At 31.5% G+C, this 16608-nt stretch overlaps 1 pseudogene; it reads left to right on the top strand.

Annotated features, from left to right (window-relative positions):
* The first annotated feature begins 3908 nt into the window (after window positions 1-3908).
* Window positions 3909-15846, top strand: LOC143633026 (uncharacterized; annotated as a pseudogene).
* The last annotated feature ends 762 nt before the right edge of the window (window positions 15847-16608 follow it).

The following is a 16608-nucleotide window of genomic DNA, read 5'->3' as shown; positions in this document are numbered from 1 at the left end:
AATATGAGGGTTGAAGAAGAGGATGTTGAAGTGGTTGCTACCGATATTGGCATGGAAGAATCGCCATCTTTCTTGCCAGTGGAACCAATGTCTTTCGTGCCAAGTATGGTTTTGACAAGGTGGATCGAAGCATTAGTTATATGTGAAATCGGGAAGGAAAATATGTTATATAGTATTTGACATATGATAAATCACAATTTACTAAAGTTTCTAAATGATAACGATAAAGTTTATCTTGTTTACCGGCAATTCCAAAATCATATTTTGTATCATCTGCCAACTTTAAAGTTATATGGAATCACACTGTTATAAAATGAACTATAAATACAGCACGTGAAAGTGACTTCTATTTTAAAATAAAAATAAACTAGTCAACTTCTTAAATAGTGTGAGAATTAATGATTATGTCGAAATAAGAAATTTTTTTTATGTTTTTGTTGACTTGTCAATATTTTGGACCACCAAGAGATGTCTGATTGTCTTGTCCCAATTCAAACAAATATGATGATGTGCATGCATCAACCATCATGGCATCATTTTTCCTTTCATTTAAAATCTTAATATTTGTTTTCTATATAAAACATATTGTTAATCTTTGCTACGATCCCAACTCGAATCATGGTTTTTAAAAATAGTTTTATCTAATAAATAAAATTTCTCCATTAAATCCTCTAATTTCTTAAAACACCAAATTAAGATATCATCGGGTTAAATTCTATTATAAAGTGTATGGCAGAGACACAATAAAAATAGATCTAACGTTTATGTATAAAAGTTTCATCATCTCTTTTTTCATCTAAAGGGGTAAACATTTAAACTTCAACTAATCTTTTACTTCCGTAAACATTGTTTAAAAGTTAAGGTTCGCATATGTCCAACCAATATGGATAACGTGGGATCTATTATTGATCCTTGATGGTAGTTGGGACTTAACAATGATGCAATAGTTTGGGCCAGGATGACTAGGAGCATGAGATACATGTCAAGATATCAATGGTGGTAATGTTTGAAGTTGGAGGAGAAAATGACATCTTTTAGATAACAATAATTACTCATAAATTTAGAGGTTGCACCTTTTTGTTTAAACACTAAAACAAGGTGCTGATATAATTTGTGTGTTATAATGATAATTAAACGTAGCAGTGGGTGGTGTTGCGTATGACGAAATTTTCAATGCGAACGAAGCATGCGAGCTTTTAAAAAGAGGATATACAAATGTAGATCGGCACGGAAAAAAAAGGTAAAAATTTGTCTTTTACATATGTTTAACAAAACAAATGAGATACAACATGATATACATAAACAAAATAACTTAACAAGGCCGAAAACCTATCCTTCAAATTTAGCATACTGGTTAATGACATATGGCCGTATATAATTTTATATATTTTACCATATAATTGTAAAATAATATATCATAACTATTTTACCATAAAAATAACAAGAAAAAAAAAACATATATATTTGAAATGATATATTATATCACCATCAGGCCCGGCTCAAGGGGAGGGCGATGAGGGCGACGGGCCCAGGTCCACTCTCACAAGAGACCCATAATTGTTCAAAAAGTAAAACTTTATTTGATGTACACATTTTTTCTAATGAAAAATAAATATGTTTTAGCAACACTATCGACAATATATTTCACCAATGTCCATGAATAAAGTTGCTAAACAAGCGAAGCTACATCGAGTGGTTGCTCCAATGTCTCTCAAAAGGTTCCTTCAATTTCTAATGCAACAAAACCGATTAAACAACGACCAACGGTTCCCATGAGTGAAATAAGCAAAGGTGAAAAAGGAGGAGCTAAGACAGGTGTTGATTTATTTGATGAGGACGATGAGATACTTCCATGTATCATTTTGTTAATCTTAAAGTTTGTTCAATTAAAAGTATCTTTTATATGAATTTACTCTTTTATGCTTTTAGAAGGTAATAGAGTGGGTATTGAAGCAGACGGTGTTGATCAACATGATGAGTATGAAGACGTGGGCAATATGATGGATACAAATAACCTACATGAGATACAAATGGATGATCACGACTTTTGTGAAGATGAAGACAATATTGCAAAACAATTACAAGGCATCGAAAAACAAAAGGCATCAGCTTTTGTGTCAAAAGCCAATAGTAAAGGTAGGCGTAAGAGGTTGCATATCACTTCCATCGTCTTAAATGAACGTATTGAAGATCATGTAGATGATGACCATGTTGAAGACGATGTTGATGACCACCAGGTTTTTTAAACTCAAGCTCATCAAAGTAGTGAAATACAAGGTAATAAATACTATATACAATTTGTAATGATGTTTTAAAAACAAAAACGATAGCAGATATGTTCAAACTATATAATATTGTTTTTGTACTTGTTTTGTATTTTCAAACTTGTTATGTGCTCCTAAAAATGCAAGAGGCTATACACAAAAAGCTGAAATTTGAAAGATGGATAGTACACAAAGAATAGTTGTCACATTCAACACTTTCAGAATACCTGTTGGGGTGAAGGTAATGAGCTTGTTCAATTCCTTGGGACGCTCGTGAGGATGCCCGAGCATGTATCCATTGAATATTCAGACTGTAGAAAGGTTCCCATACAAAAAAAAGAGGACATGTATTCACTTGTTAAGGTATGTGATAATTTATGTAATTTTTTTTTAACTTGTAGTCTATGTTTACTCATTGTTTGCATCTTGTATGTAGCCTTTAATGTGGTAGGCTATTAAGCATATGACTCTTTAACTATAATCGGTCAAATTGGTAATTTTATGTGAAGGCTACTTAATGGTGGGTTTTTATTTTGCAGTCTAAATTTGTTATCCATCCAAATGAAACAGAGAAGATAAAAAAATGGATCTTCCATAGCATGGGAAGAAAATGGAGAGCGTGGAAAGGTTCGTTAAAGGATCGTGCATATGATCCAAGCCTTACGGTTGATGAAATCGTGTGACAACAAGTTAAAAATGACAGCAGATTGAATCAAGCTCAATTTAAGAACTTGTTACTCATTGGTTCACTCCAGATTTTCAGGTAACAATGATGTGTAACTTTAATTTTCTTATATAATACATATAATATTGGAATTAGATAAAAGATTTCATATTGTATATTAAAGATTTGGATAAATTAATCATGTTTCGGTTAATCGAGTTAGGTTATTTGGGTATTGGGTGTTAAAAACTTTATCCAACTACCGAACCATTTAAGTGTATCGTTTATTGATATGATGGTTCAACTAATTAGATTTCTTTTTAATTTGGTCGGGTTGCTTTGGTCCGATATGTTGATTAGTCTTATGCTAAAAACGATGACCTTATCGTATATTTATTTGCCATTTACCACAGGAAACATGTGATGCTAAGAGATCGAGCCGCTCAAATATGAAAGAGCCCCATGTTAGTGGGACAAAGTCTTTTGCTAGACTAAGTCATGAAATGGTATTATTAATCTAGCTATTCTGGACACTTATTATTTTATTTATGGGTTTTTATTTCCCTTAATAACCACCAAACCTAAATTACAGGAAGCAAAAAATAACGGTGTACATCCAACACGAGGAGAAATGTAAGTAAAAACTCGCACTCGTAAAAATGGTAGCATTGTTATGATCAAGCTGCTCACGTTGTGGTATTGTATTTTAATGTTCCTATATATTATCGATGTGTTTATTTTTATTTTTATGATTACTTATTATATTACACTCTTAGGATTCGTTAAAAGATATTGCAAATGACTCAACAATCACACCTACTTATCCAAATGATTTTAGAATCGATGAATACTCAAAAGTAAAAGGCCCGGAGAAAAAAGGATACATTTGATTAGTTGGAAGGATACCGGCGGAAAAAAGTAACGGCGCTTCTTCGACAGATTCACAAACTATTGATCAATTAAAGAGTGTAGTCAATGCTATGGCGGTAATAATCCAAGAACATATTTCCAATGCAAACTTGTCTTCGGTTCTAGGCAACATGAACATACAGGTAATTACATGCACGAACCATTAATTGTTCTTTTATATATAATTATGTATAGCATTTGTTTCATTCATATCTTTTAGGTCCCTGGTGTTGGTTCTTTGGTTAATAACAATACTTCATCGGTTAACGAATGTCATCTTCAAGAATTCCTAATGATAATGGTAATTACTTTTAAGTTATTACTTTTTTTTTATTTTTCCAAATTAATGGACATGCTTATATTGTAACCGTGGTATGAACCCTAAACTGATCATCCAAAACTTTGTGTTTTACAGGGCAAAAAAAACGTTTAGACAATTGATCTTTAAATTTCTGTCAACTTTTGCAATTAAGGCAAAATGTTAGGGTTTTTTTTCTTTCTAATTGTTAGGTATTTGAACCATTTTCTTATACATGTTTTTCTTTTGAATTAAGTAAAATGACTTTCATAGAAAAAGAAGTTTTATATTTTTTTTAATCAATACTAATGCTTGTTTATATTATTGATGATGGCAGGGTAGATATCATGAGAAGCTTTGAAGCTAAGTTTCGTGAAAGTGAAATTCTCACCTAAAAGAATGTTTAGACTCATCTTGTCACATTTGGTTGGAATATGTTGCTTATTGCATTGGTTTTTTTTAACATTTGGAATGTGTGTTGGATTGAACTTATTGTTGAAGTTATAAAATTATGATTTCTACATTTACAATTTTATCGAACTTTTATATTATGTTGTAAATCATGTGATTTTTATAGCAAAATTATGTGCCACTAAAATTAGTACATATACTTAATATAAAATCGTTTTTACTGGCACAAAATGTATGCCACAAAAGTTCTTTTTATATTGTGGCAAAACAAAAATGTCACTAAAAGTAGCATAAAGATAAAACTAAGATTACTTTTTAATGGCACAAAAATTGTGCCACAAAAGACTTTTATTATATTGTGGCAAAACAAAAGTGCCACTAAAAGCCTTAAAACATTGTGTGGCAGATCAAAAAAGCGCCACCAAAAGGCTTTAGCGTCACAGCTTCTAGTTGCACTTTTTATGTGTGCCACACATTCTTACATGGGTCTTTAGTGGCACTTTTTTGCTTTTTAGTGACACTTTTTGTGCGTCACTATATGGCATTTTTTTTGTAGTGATAGTTTTGTTTTAACATAAAAGCATTTAAAATGACTCTTTGGTTGAATGGAAAATTTCTTAGATTATGGAAATAAAAGTCATGAGTTCAATTCTTAATATTCTTTTTTTAAGAATGTATTCTTTTTTTAATAGAAAAAACTTTCATTTGTTTCTTATAAATTATTTTAGTAACATGTTTATTATTATTTGTTTGTTTTTGGGTTTTTGAAAGTCAATCTTAATGGTAAAATTGTCAAATTATCAATCAAATAATTGAAAAGTCAATTACAGAGGCCCATTGATTTACTCGTCCCAGACCCCAAAATTTTAAAAGGTTCTCGGAGACGACCCTGATCACCGTTACTAACAGGTGGCATGCATATTGTCATGGATTTGCTATACGAGTCGTGCAATGTACTCATGAATATCTGTTATTTTATCATAATTATTATTATGGATAACTAATTTCATTCTTTCAGATACTTGTAAGGGAGTCGTTCAAACTCTTGATCAATTGATACAAGAAATATAAGCGTACATTTTTTATTAATCGTTAAGAACTACTAAAGAATATACATGTATGATCTTAAAAGATTCGAGTCGTTGTGAGCTGCTTGAGAGTAACTCGCTAAAAGCTAAACAAAGTCGAGAATAAAAAAGCTTGAACCTCTATTAACCTCATATTATAAACGAGATAGTGCGCTTCCTTATCAAGCTCGATTAGTCTCATGCGTAAAAAAGGACCTATTATTTATATAGTTTTCTTATTGTGTACATATATATATTTATATATATAGGGTTGAGTTATTCTACAAAGGTCAACAAAAATGAGAAGTGTGAGAAGCCATAGTTGATTGACATGTGCCAAGTGGGGACCAGAGGTAAAAGGGTATAAGAGTAATAGTACATATTTTCTCTCTCCACATGCAAATCACATATCAATTCCCCCATCATTTTAAAATGTCCATAACTTTTTCACGCAACATTATTTTTTAAAAAAAAAATTCACCATAATAACAAGTGTTTTCTTATCTTTAATATGAGTATGACTTTGTTATATAAAAATTAAAAAAAAATTACGTCATCGTGTCTTTGTGTCATTTCGTCTTGTGTCTTTTCGTCATTATGTCTTTTTGTTTGTCATTGTGTTTTTTTCATCATTGTGTCTTTCAAATCATCATTGTGTTTTTTTAAATGCTAATAATACGGTTGTGTAATAATAATACATAAATATAATGATAAAATAACAATAAATTATCTAATACATAAAACACAATGATGAATACACATTACACAATTACATTAAACGTAAAACACAGTGATGAATACATATAACACAATGACCTGAAATGTAAAACACAATGATGAATATATATAACACAGACATGAAACGTAAAACACAATGGAAACTACATATTACACAATGACATGAACGTTAACATAATGACTAAAACACAATGATAAGTAGAAAGACAAATGATGAGCACAAAGGCACAATGACAAACAAAAAGACACAATGAGGTAATCTTTGTTTTAATTGTTATCTTTAATATGAGTATTAATTGATAACACAATGACCAAAATCTATACACAATGCATAGAAAAACCCAATTAAAAATCATAATAAACAACCAATGACAAAATATAAAAAAACCCATTATTTTTTTTTAATTTTTATATAACAATATGATACTCATATTAAAGATTAAAAAACGCTTGTTATTATGGTGAAATTTTTAAAAAAAAATAATGTTGCATGAAAAAGTTATGAACGTTTTAAAATGATAGGGGAATTGACATGTGTCTTGCATGTAGAAAGAGAAAATCAACAAAAGTGGGTTATTACCTTTATACCCTTTTTATCAATTTATTTTCTTAAATTAATCTCCACCATTCAAATCTAAGATCAATGGATTAGATTCCTTCTCACCCTTCTCATTTTTGTTGTCCTTTGTATTTTAACTTTACCATATATATATATATATATATATATATATATATATATATATGGTCAAGTTAATATAAGAAGTATGATTTTTGTAGGAAGACTAAGAAGTAATCTAGATCATTAATTTTAAATTTAAAGGGTTGAGATTAGTTTGGGGAGAAATTAGGTGCGAAATAAGAGGAATGGCAAAAAAGAAAGAACACATAAATGTTGACATTCTCTCCTCACATACAAGGCACATGTCAATTCCCCACTATCGTTTTAAAGCGTCCATAACTTTTTTATACAACATCTTTTTTTAATAAAAAAACACCTTGATAACGAGCGTTTTTTTATCTTGAATATGAGTATCATATTGTTATATAAAAATTAAAAAAAGTTAGTGGGTTTTTTATACATTGTATTATAGGTATGACCATTGTGTTTTATCAAATTGTGTTTTGCAAATTGTGTTTTATAAAATTATGTTTTATTATATTGTGTTTTATCAAATTGTGTTTTAACATAACGTTTAATGTTTTTTTTCCATTGTGTGACCATGTGTAGTTTCAACATAATGTGTTTTAACATTATTGTGTTTTTTACCGTATCAATTTGTAAACCCTATTGTGTTTTAACATAATGTGTTTTTTATTTTATGTGTTTCCATTGTGTTTTACAAATTTTATTTTTTTACTTTATATTTTTCATTATGTTATACAAATCTTATTTTTTCTATTGTATTTTATGTTGTTTCTTCCATTTCATTGTGTTTTATGTATCACTGTTTTTTCTATTGTGTTTTACAAAGTTTGTCTTTTATTATATGGAACCCTGAATATTAGATCAGATTCAACATAGAATTGTGGGCGGAGATGGTTACAGGTGGAGAAAAGGGTGGCCATCGGAAATGATGGTCATCGTGGAGGTGTAGATACAGATATGTACATTGGTGGTAGTGATTTCATCGGAAAAACGGGGAGAGTGTGTTTGGGTTTTTTAAGATGTAGGAGCTCGGTGATGGTGGTTGTCATGGCGGTGGGCAGTGGAATGATGGCAGTAGATGATGACGGAGGAGAGCTGACGTCGGCGGTGGACGGTGGCGATGGATGGTGGCAGTGCCGATAGTTACAGCTGGCGATGGTTACAGGTAGCAGCAACAGTGGTTGATGTGTGGTGGTTGCAGGTGGTCGGAATGACGAGGCGACACTGGACGGCGAAGGTTGGGTGGTGGCAGTTATTGAAATTTTCGTTTTTCCCGCGACGGTGGATGTCGAAACTGGTTATGGCTATGGTGGTGGTGGTGGTTTTTTTGAGAGATATGGTTTTGAAGTATAAGAAATGGGTTTTTGAAAATGTATGGGTGTAACATCAGTATTTTTGAGAGTAATAAATAAAAGGAAATTTATTATTACGTATGTGTCGTTAATTTGATTGTGTGTAAATGTTGGATAATAATTGGATGTGAAAGTGTGAGAGGGTTGTGGGGCCCATAGCCCCCTATATATAACCCAACCCCTCCACCCTTTCACCATTTCCTCCCTTTCACAACACACACCCTCAAGCATACACACTCACGTTCTCTCTAGCACCCGAATCCAATCCCAAGCTAAAAGAAGGAAGAACCTCGTGTGTGAACGCCATCAAGCAACAAGAATTACCACCAAATCCTCGGGTTAGCCCAGATCCAAACCAAACCCGAAGCAAAAGGTGAGTTTTGGGTTTTAAAGGTTAAGTTTTGTGGTTGAGTTCGACATGCAAACTGATAGAATGATAGATTGGGTCGTGAGAAGCTAGAAAAAAATGTAAACTTGAAGGGTCGAGTGTTAATGGGTTCGTTATATGACAAAAGATGAGGTTTGGACAAAGTAAAACACGGGTATACAAAGTTGGTACGACCCAAAACCCATAGAAATGGCAAAATCAGGCCCTAAGGAAGAGTCATGGAGGAAAATGGCTTTAAAATGGTAAAAATGGAGACAAGCAGAGATTTCGCATCGCATGCTTTGCGAAGCAAAATCCCATGCGAAGCGAAATCGCATGCGAAGCGAAATCCCGTACGAAGCGAAATCCCAGGCTCTGTCCCTTGGACCATGCTAGGGGTTGCCGCCCCTAGACCCCGCTACCAGGGGCGCTGCCCCCGGACCCCCGTTAGTTGAGGGTTTCATTAACTTAGATGTAGGAAATAGTAGTATTGGATAATTGACACGCATAATGTATTGTACAGTTAGCCGTGCACAACTAAGGAATGACATTACCATTAACGGTGAGAGAAACCGACTCCAGGTGAGTTTAGCCCCCTTTATCTGTTATGTTTCGGGGCTGTGTGCATACTCCTATGTGATAGATGATACACTTACTTGATTAACAAGTGTATGATATGTGTATGGTGGTGTATTGAATGTATTATTACATAATAATTGTATGAACGAGTATGTATGTATTTATAACTAGAAGACATGTAAAGTATGCACGTATGATAAATGTATGGTTATTCAAGACAGAAAGGACCAGACCCTCATAATATCTGAGATGATAGGGACCAGACCCTCATAATATCTGAGATGATAGGGACTAGACCCTCATAATATTTGAGATGTTAGGGACCAGACCCTTACAATATCTGAGATGTTAGGGACTAGACCCTTATAATATCCGTGATGTATAGGATAGAATAGCTTATGGTATGCCACAGGGTTATGAAAGAAAGTATGTAAGTATGTATGCATGTATATAAAGTATGTATGAAAGAGGTAATAACAGGTAAGGTATGAATACGTATCCTTGGACACGTATGAGTAAGGATATGAATGTAATATATGTTAATTGATTAACTAGAACTCACTCAGCATAGCTGACTTTTAGTATGCATGCTGGCAATTAGATTAAGGCAGCTGGCTTGAGGAGGGACACATGACATGAACTGAAGAGACTGGCATCCACGATGAAGTGTCATGACTGTTTTAATTAGTGTTTATGAAAAGAAAATTTGTATGTTAAGACAAAAACAAATGTTTTGTAATGTGATGTTTGAAGTTTTAAATTATTCCGCGAAGTTTTAATTAACTATGATATTTAGAACCGTGTTTATGAGTAAATCCAACACCAAAGTAGGGCTTACGGGAACGGGACCTTACAATGGGGTGGACCAAATTGCTCCTTCCTATCCTTCTTAGAAATTGATACTTCGTATTTGAACCTAACTCTCTCTCTCTCTCTCTCTCTATATATATATATATATATATATATATATATATATATATATATATATATATAGGGAAGGGTTAGAATGAAAACTTATTGAGTTATGAAAACTTTAGAAACTCATTCTCAATCATATGTTTTTAATTAAAGTTTGAATCTTATGGTCCACAATTAAAGTGAATAAAAAATGTAAATATAAATATAACTTTTTCTCTCTCCTAAAAACATATATAAAAATTAGTAAAAAATGTTAAAAAAATAGCAAAACAATTTTTTTCCCGATATTTTGTATTAAATGTTACAACATATATTACGTGTGTAAAAAAAAACGTTGTTACATAAGGTTTTCACAACTCAAATGGGTTTTAATTCTATACTTCCCCTGTATATATGTGTATGTATATGTATATGTATATGTATATATATATATGATAGGGTAAGGATCCTAAAAGAACTTTTGGCAAATTGAGAATTTTAAGAACCATTTTGGAACACTAAAAAAAATCTCTAAAATATATTTAAAAAATTATAAAACAAAAAAAAAACGAAAATTTTAAAAAAGTAAAAAAAAAACCAAAATTCTTATATTTCATTCCGGTTTCATTAAAAAAAGACCAAATTTTTTTATTCGTATTATACCTATACACACATGTATACTTTCATTTAATCTATAGTTTACGTAATGTACACATATGTACATTATTATTTACCTTAAATTATACATATGTGTATAAAAAAACACATGTGTACATATATGCACATATTATACATTTATGTATAATTTAGCTAAAACGAGAAAAATTTTTTGTCGTTTTTTTTTAATTCATACTATATCTATACACATATGTATACTTTCATTTAATCTTTAGTTTACGTAATGTACATACATGTACATCATCATTTACTTTAAATTATACATATGTGTATAAAAAAACACATGTGTACATATATGTACATATTATAAACCGGGATGATAAATAAGAATTTTGGTTTTTTTTCTTTTCTTACTTTTGTGTTTTTTTTTGTTTTATGACTTTTTTTATTTTTGGGTTTTTTGTGGTCCAAAATGGTTCTTATAGTTCTCAATTCCCAAAAAGTTCTCACATAATCCTGATCCTATATGTGTGTGTATTGGAGGGATATTTTAAGAACCTTCTTGAGTTTTAAGAACTTAAGAACTCCATTCTTAGCCACACATTTAATTAAATGGATTAGATTATGTGGTTGAGATTAAATCTGATTAAAAAATTAAAGTAGGAGAGAGAATAAAGATGTAAGTGATTATACTAATTTTAATGTCCGTTACACATATGTAAAAAGTTGACTCGGTGCGTAAAAATTTCTGTAATTTTTTTACGTATATGTAATATATAACGTATGTGTAAAAAAAATTGTTACGTTGAGTTCTTAAAACTCAAAGTGGTTCTCATTTGAAATCTTATATATATATATATAGTTATGTAATATTATACTGCATATAAAATTGTAACAAAATTTTAAAGAATATTATATTATGTTATACATATATAAATTATAATTGTTATAAAGGATAATTATAAATGCATGTAAGGAAAATACCAGACAATTAATCAATGATGAATGAGTCGAGCCGGAATTGAGCTCAAGTTTAAAACTACTCATGAGATGAGCTCAAACTTTAAATATAGAGCTCGAACTTAACCAAACTCGGTTTTTCTTAAGTTAAACTCACCAAAGCTTGAGTTTAGGTGACCTCGCGTTTGACTTGCCATGCCCCCACCCCTCCTTTAATAATAGGCAAAAGTGACGCATTTAAACGTTTTTAGTATATGTGCTTTTCATACATTTGGTTCTAACATTCACACACCAAAGCACACACGTCCTCATGCATTGATTCTCATAAGCTACGACACCTTGTAATTCTGTATACAATAGCTTAATGGATGCTCGAGTAACACTTTATCACAACGTGCATCTACCATTTTAACCTGGACAGGTATCTTTATAATTGTTTTAGTTGATATATCGTCACCACCTTTACGCAACCCATCATCTTAACTCATTGCCATGACCCTTTTAGTTGATATTCTCTTACTAAAATGTTCAACCATAGTCTAAAAAAACTTTTAGGATAGTGATTTTGATATACCAAACTACCTAAAGGCTTGAACCCGCTTTGCAACAGAGTCATCGTGCGACATCCTTGAAATCCCGAGGAGCATTGTCTCTCTCTCTTATGATCTTGGATCACAAGTTTCGTCTTTAATAGATTCATTGAAGATTATTCTCCAACTCCTAGCCAGTGTGGCACAAGAATTGTAAGAAGTTCTGCAATACCCTTTTAACTTTAAAGAGCATTCCCAATGGATTCTCCATATTACGTGAGGGAGTTCTCCACTTTTTAGAGATGGTTAAAAGTGATTGTAAGAGGAGAAGAGAGAAAATGTTACTGTTCATGGTTAAATTTAGAAAAACACGCTGTTCATTTCTATAATTTTTTAATGTTTTTGAGAGTGGTTGTGAGTGAATGAGAGAGAAAAAGTAATGATAAAAATATAAAAAAATTATTATTTAATTAAAAATGAGAGAGAAAAGATGGTGTTTTTAGTGTAATTATAGAGATGGAGATGAAGAATGAATTAAGAATACTCCAATAAATCATTACACATATGCTTAATTGACCATGAACACATACATTTGAGCACGTTTTAAAGTAGATACCCAAAATCCCATCACAATACATATAATTATAATTGTATAGGGCATATTTTAGATCATCAAAAAATATCAAGTTTATTTAAAATCATATGTATCTTAAAGAATATGGAATCTTTAACTTTTAGACTATTTAATATCGAACGCTTTGCGTAACATAGCAACCGTAATCATCACTAGGATCTCAGCTTAGTGGCGTTAGATATTTATCCTCGTTAAAGTGGTTCGGGTTAGAGCCTCATGAAATAGGTATTATGTATATTTAGAAGACGTGTGTTTGGTGATAAAAACATACATAAAATAGCTATCAATGTATATATTTCCTCTTTTGATATGAATTTCATATTGTAATTAATTATCGTAGTTTATGGCAAGTTTATAATCAAACAAATTATAACCACCCTATTCGAGAGAGAAAGTAAACAAAATACGGTTAAATAAAACGAACAATAAATAATTAACTACGAGGAACAAAATCAGAGCGTCTTATAATAAGTTTATACAAAACTATTAGATGAATAAAACTAAACTAAAATTATACATCATGCATTATTGCGTGTTTGCATATAATATTTTACACTAGGTATTTATAACTTGTAAGTATTGCTGATTACATGTACCGGAGTTAAGAAAACAAGACTCTTAGGTATTTACATAACCTTATCATATATCACATTTAAAACATGTACAAATGATTATACAACTGTCCGTCTCCAACCGATCCATCAAACCGTTTGTTTAACGCTTAAAAGAGAGTGAGTGATGTTTGTGAAAAACTCATCGAGAAGCTTCTCCAGATCTCCTCTTTCAAAGGTACTGTTTCATACCTTCAATTTCACTTAATTCGATTATTAATATTCAATTTCACGGCGAATTGCAGTCACCGTTGTGGATAGTGGAAGCAGAGCTTTGCAAATGTTAGGTTTAGATGACGAGAAGACCTCCTCCGACTGTTTCAATGTAAACCTAATTTAATTGAAATTGGAATTTGGGGAATTTGAATGCTAGGATTTGAAGGTGAATATGATAATGACGGATTACTCAATGCCTGGAATGACAGGGTTTGAACTGTTGAAGAAGATTAAGGTTTGCTGAATTTATTATTGTATATTTTAATTTGATTATTATTTGCACTTGTTTGATTTTGGTTTGATATGAATATAGAGTTTGGTTTGTTATTTTGCAGAATTCTTCCGCACTGAGAGAGATACCCGTGGTGATCATGTCATCAGAGAACAGTCTAACTCGCATCGACCGGTATGATTATAATCAATCACTTCTTAATGATAACTAGTAAATATCTTCGTGCTTTGCGACAGGAGGAGGGTTAATTAAGGGTAGTCCGTGAATTGTGAATGTAACATTTATAAAACATAAAGTTAAGAGTTTGTTCGCGCATTACAGTGGCTCGGTTATAATAAAGTTTATATCAAAACATAGATAGAAATAAGGTTGTCTTTGTAAAAAAATTAAGTTGCGGTGAAGAAAATAAAAATATATTATAGTTAAACATGTGTTTTGGTCGTGCATTCCATGAGCTCGGCATTGAATTAAATTTATATCGAGACGTAATAGAAACATTGTCGTTTGTTTTTAAATTTAGAGTAAAATTACGTTTAAAAAAAGTTAAAATTATATAATAGTTGACATAGATCGATTTCGAACGAAGTAGCGTTACGTTGCGAAAAAAAGTTAAAAAATAAAATATGCCAAAAAAATAAATATATAAATAAATCAAAGTATTAGAAACCTTACAATTGGAAGAAATTATTAATTTTGCAAATGAATTATATATTGGTACAGAGAGATTGTAACTACCCATTGACTTTAAAGAAAAGTTTTATTTAGGTGTAAAGAAGTAAGAGCATTCTCATCCCAATCTCTATCTTTAAACCAAAAATTACATTAAAACTCACTACATTTTCTCTCTCTATTTCAATTAAATAATGCTTTTTATACCTTTTATCAATATATTTTCTATTTCATTCACTTACAACCACTTTTAAAATATGTTAAAAAATTATAGGGGATGAACAGTAGCTTTTCAAATATACAAAAAATCACTACTTTTTTTAAAATATAAAAACTCTTCACTCACAACACCCTGAATCACTCTCTAAATTATAAAAACACCCCTCACATAAAATAAGGGGTTGGATGAGAATGCTCTTAATGAATAGTAATTGTTGTGTGTTAACTAACATTTGGTTTTTAATATATATATTATAATACACCAAAGTCCGATTGCCTTTTAAAAAAAAATAAAGTTCTAAGAAAGGGCCGATTTTGGCTGATTAGATAATGCCACCGAGTAGCAAAAAATTAGTCAGCAGCCCACTGATTTGAGTGACTAGTCACCGATTAATCGCTGACTAATTTCGATTTTTAAACACTTTTTTCTCAATTTTATAATAGTATACTAATAATGAATTGTTTTTTATAATCAAATAACTTTGAAAAAATAAAGGAATAAAAATGTAAAAGCTAATTTCAATGTTTTACTTGCATGAATAACCTGCAAATCATATATACAAATTTTTACTTGATTCACTTTTTGAAAATTGTGGGTGTATGACTTACTTGACTCTCAGATACATAATACCTACATATCTTGACATATGTGTTTTCCTTTTTTTGTTTGGTTAAAACCAGATGCTTAGAAGAAGGAGCCAAGGACTATCTACTGAAACCGGTGAAGCTCTCTGATCTGCGTCGTTTGAAAGACTCCATTCTCAAAACCGGGTCCCAACTTACGGGTCAAACCCGAACCCAGAAAAGAAAACATAAAACTGATCAGTCACCAAAACCTGATTACCATGACCGAAACCCGTCTCGTCTCCACCCTCATCACCTCAACAAGCCCAAACGAAGCGAGCAAGATTGTAGTGTGGTAGAAAAGAGGTTGTACTAATTCTTTTTGTTAATACTTTTGACAACCGTGCAAACAATATAAACATAGTTTCAGTTTTTCAAGTATAATAGACCAAATTAGTATAGGAATTCTTTTTCTTGGAGGCGGGTTTTCATAGGGCCGTGCAATTTAGGGGCGACAATTGACATAAACTGAACACGATTATTCCCATATGTTTAGTTTTATTCCCATATGTTTAGTTTTCATATCGTGCTAAATATATAAACCTAAGTTTGTTAATTGGGAATGGAGATAACTACACACAAACAAATAAAATAGCACAAATTACAAACAAAAATGTTGTAAATTAATAGGAGTAATTAATAGTTTAAATTGTTGCTAAATCATCAACTATTACTCGGTATTCGAACATAAAACAGGTTGACCCGAAACACAACTTGCATAAGACATGATTTAAGTTCGTTCGACACAACACGACATGACACGAGTAAGTTAATGTGTTGGCTTAGGGTTGAAGATATCAATCCGCCAACCCGACACAATTTACACCCCTCGTATGCATTGGTTGAAACTAGAGTGAACACAGACTTGAAAATTTTGGATGGTAAAATGAAGACTGAGCCGATATAGGACGGGCCGATCTTGGTCTTTCTGGATTGGGTTGGTCATAAGTTAGGCCAATATAAGATAGGTCGAATGTTTCATCATTAACTTATAAATACGTGTAATCAAACATAATTTAAATGCTTCCTACGTACAAAACCAATAAAAGTTTTTTAAATTTTACCTAAACCGAACATAAGCATAACTTACCCCAGAGTTAAGG

This window comes from Bidens hawaiensis, unplaced genomic scaffold (assembly GCF_021521415.1).
Source record: "Bidens hawaiensis isolate Kalapana, Puna unplaced genomic scaffold, B.hawaiensis_p1.1 tig00006604_1, whole genome shotgun sequence".
NCBI classification, from domain to species: domain Eukaryota; kingdom Viridiplantae; phylum Streptophyta; class Magnoliopsida; order Asterales; family Asteraceae; genus Bidens; species Bidens hawaiensis.
The sequence above is the reverse complement of the archived record's forward strand: the minus strand, read 5'-3'. Positions and strand labels throughout refer to the sequence as shown.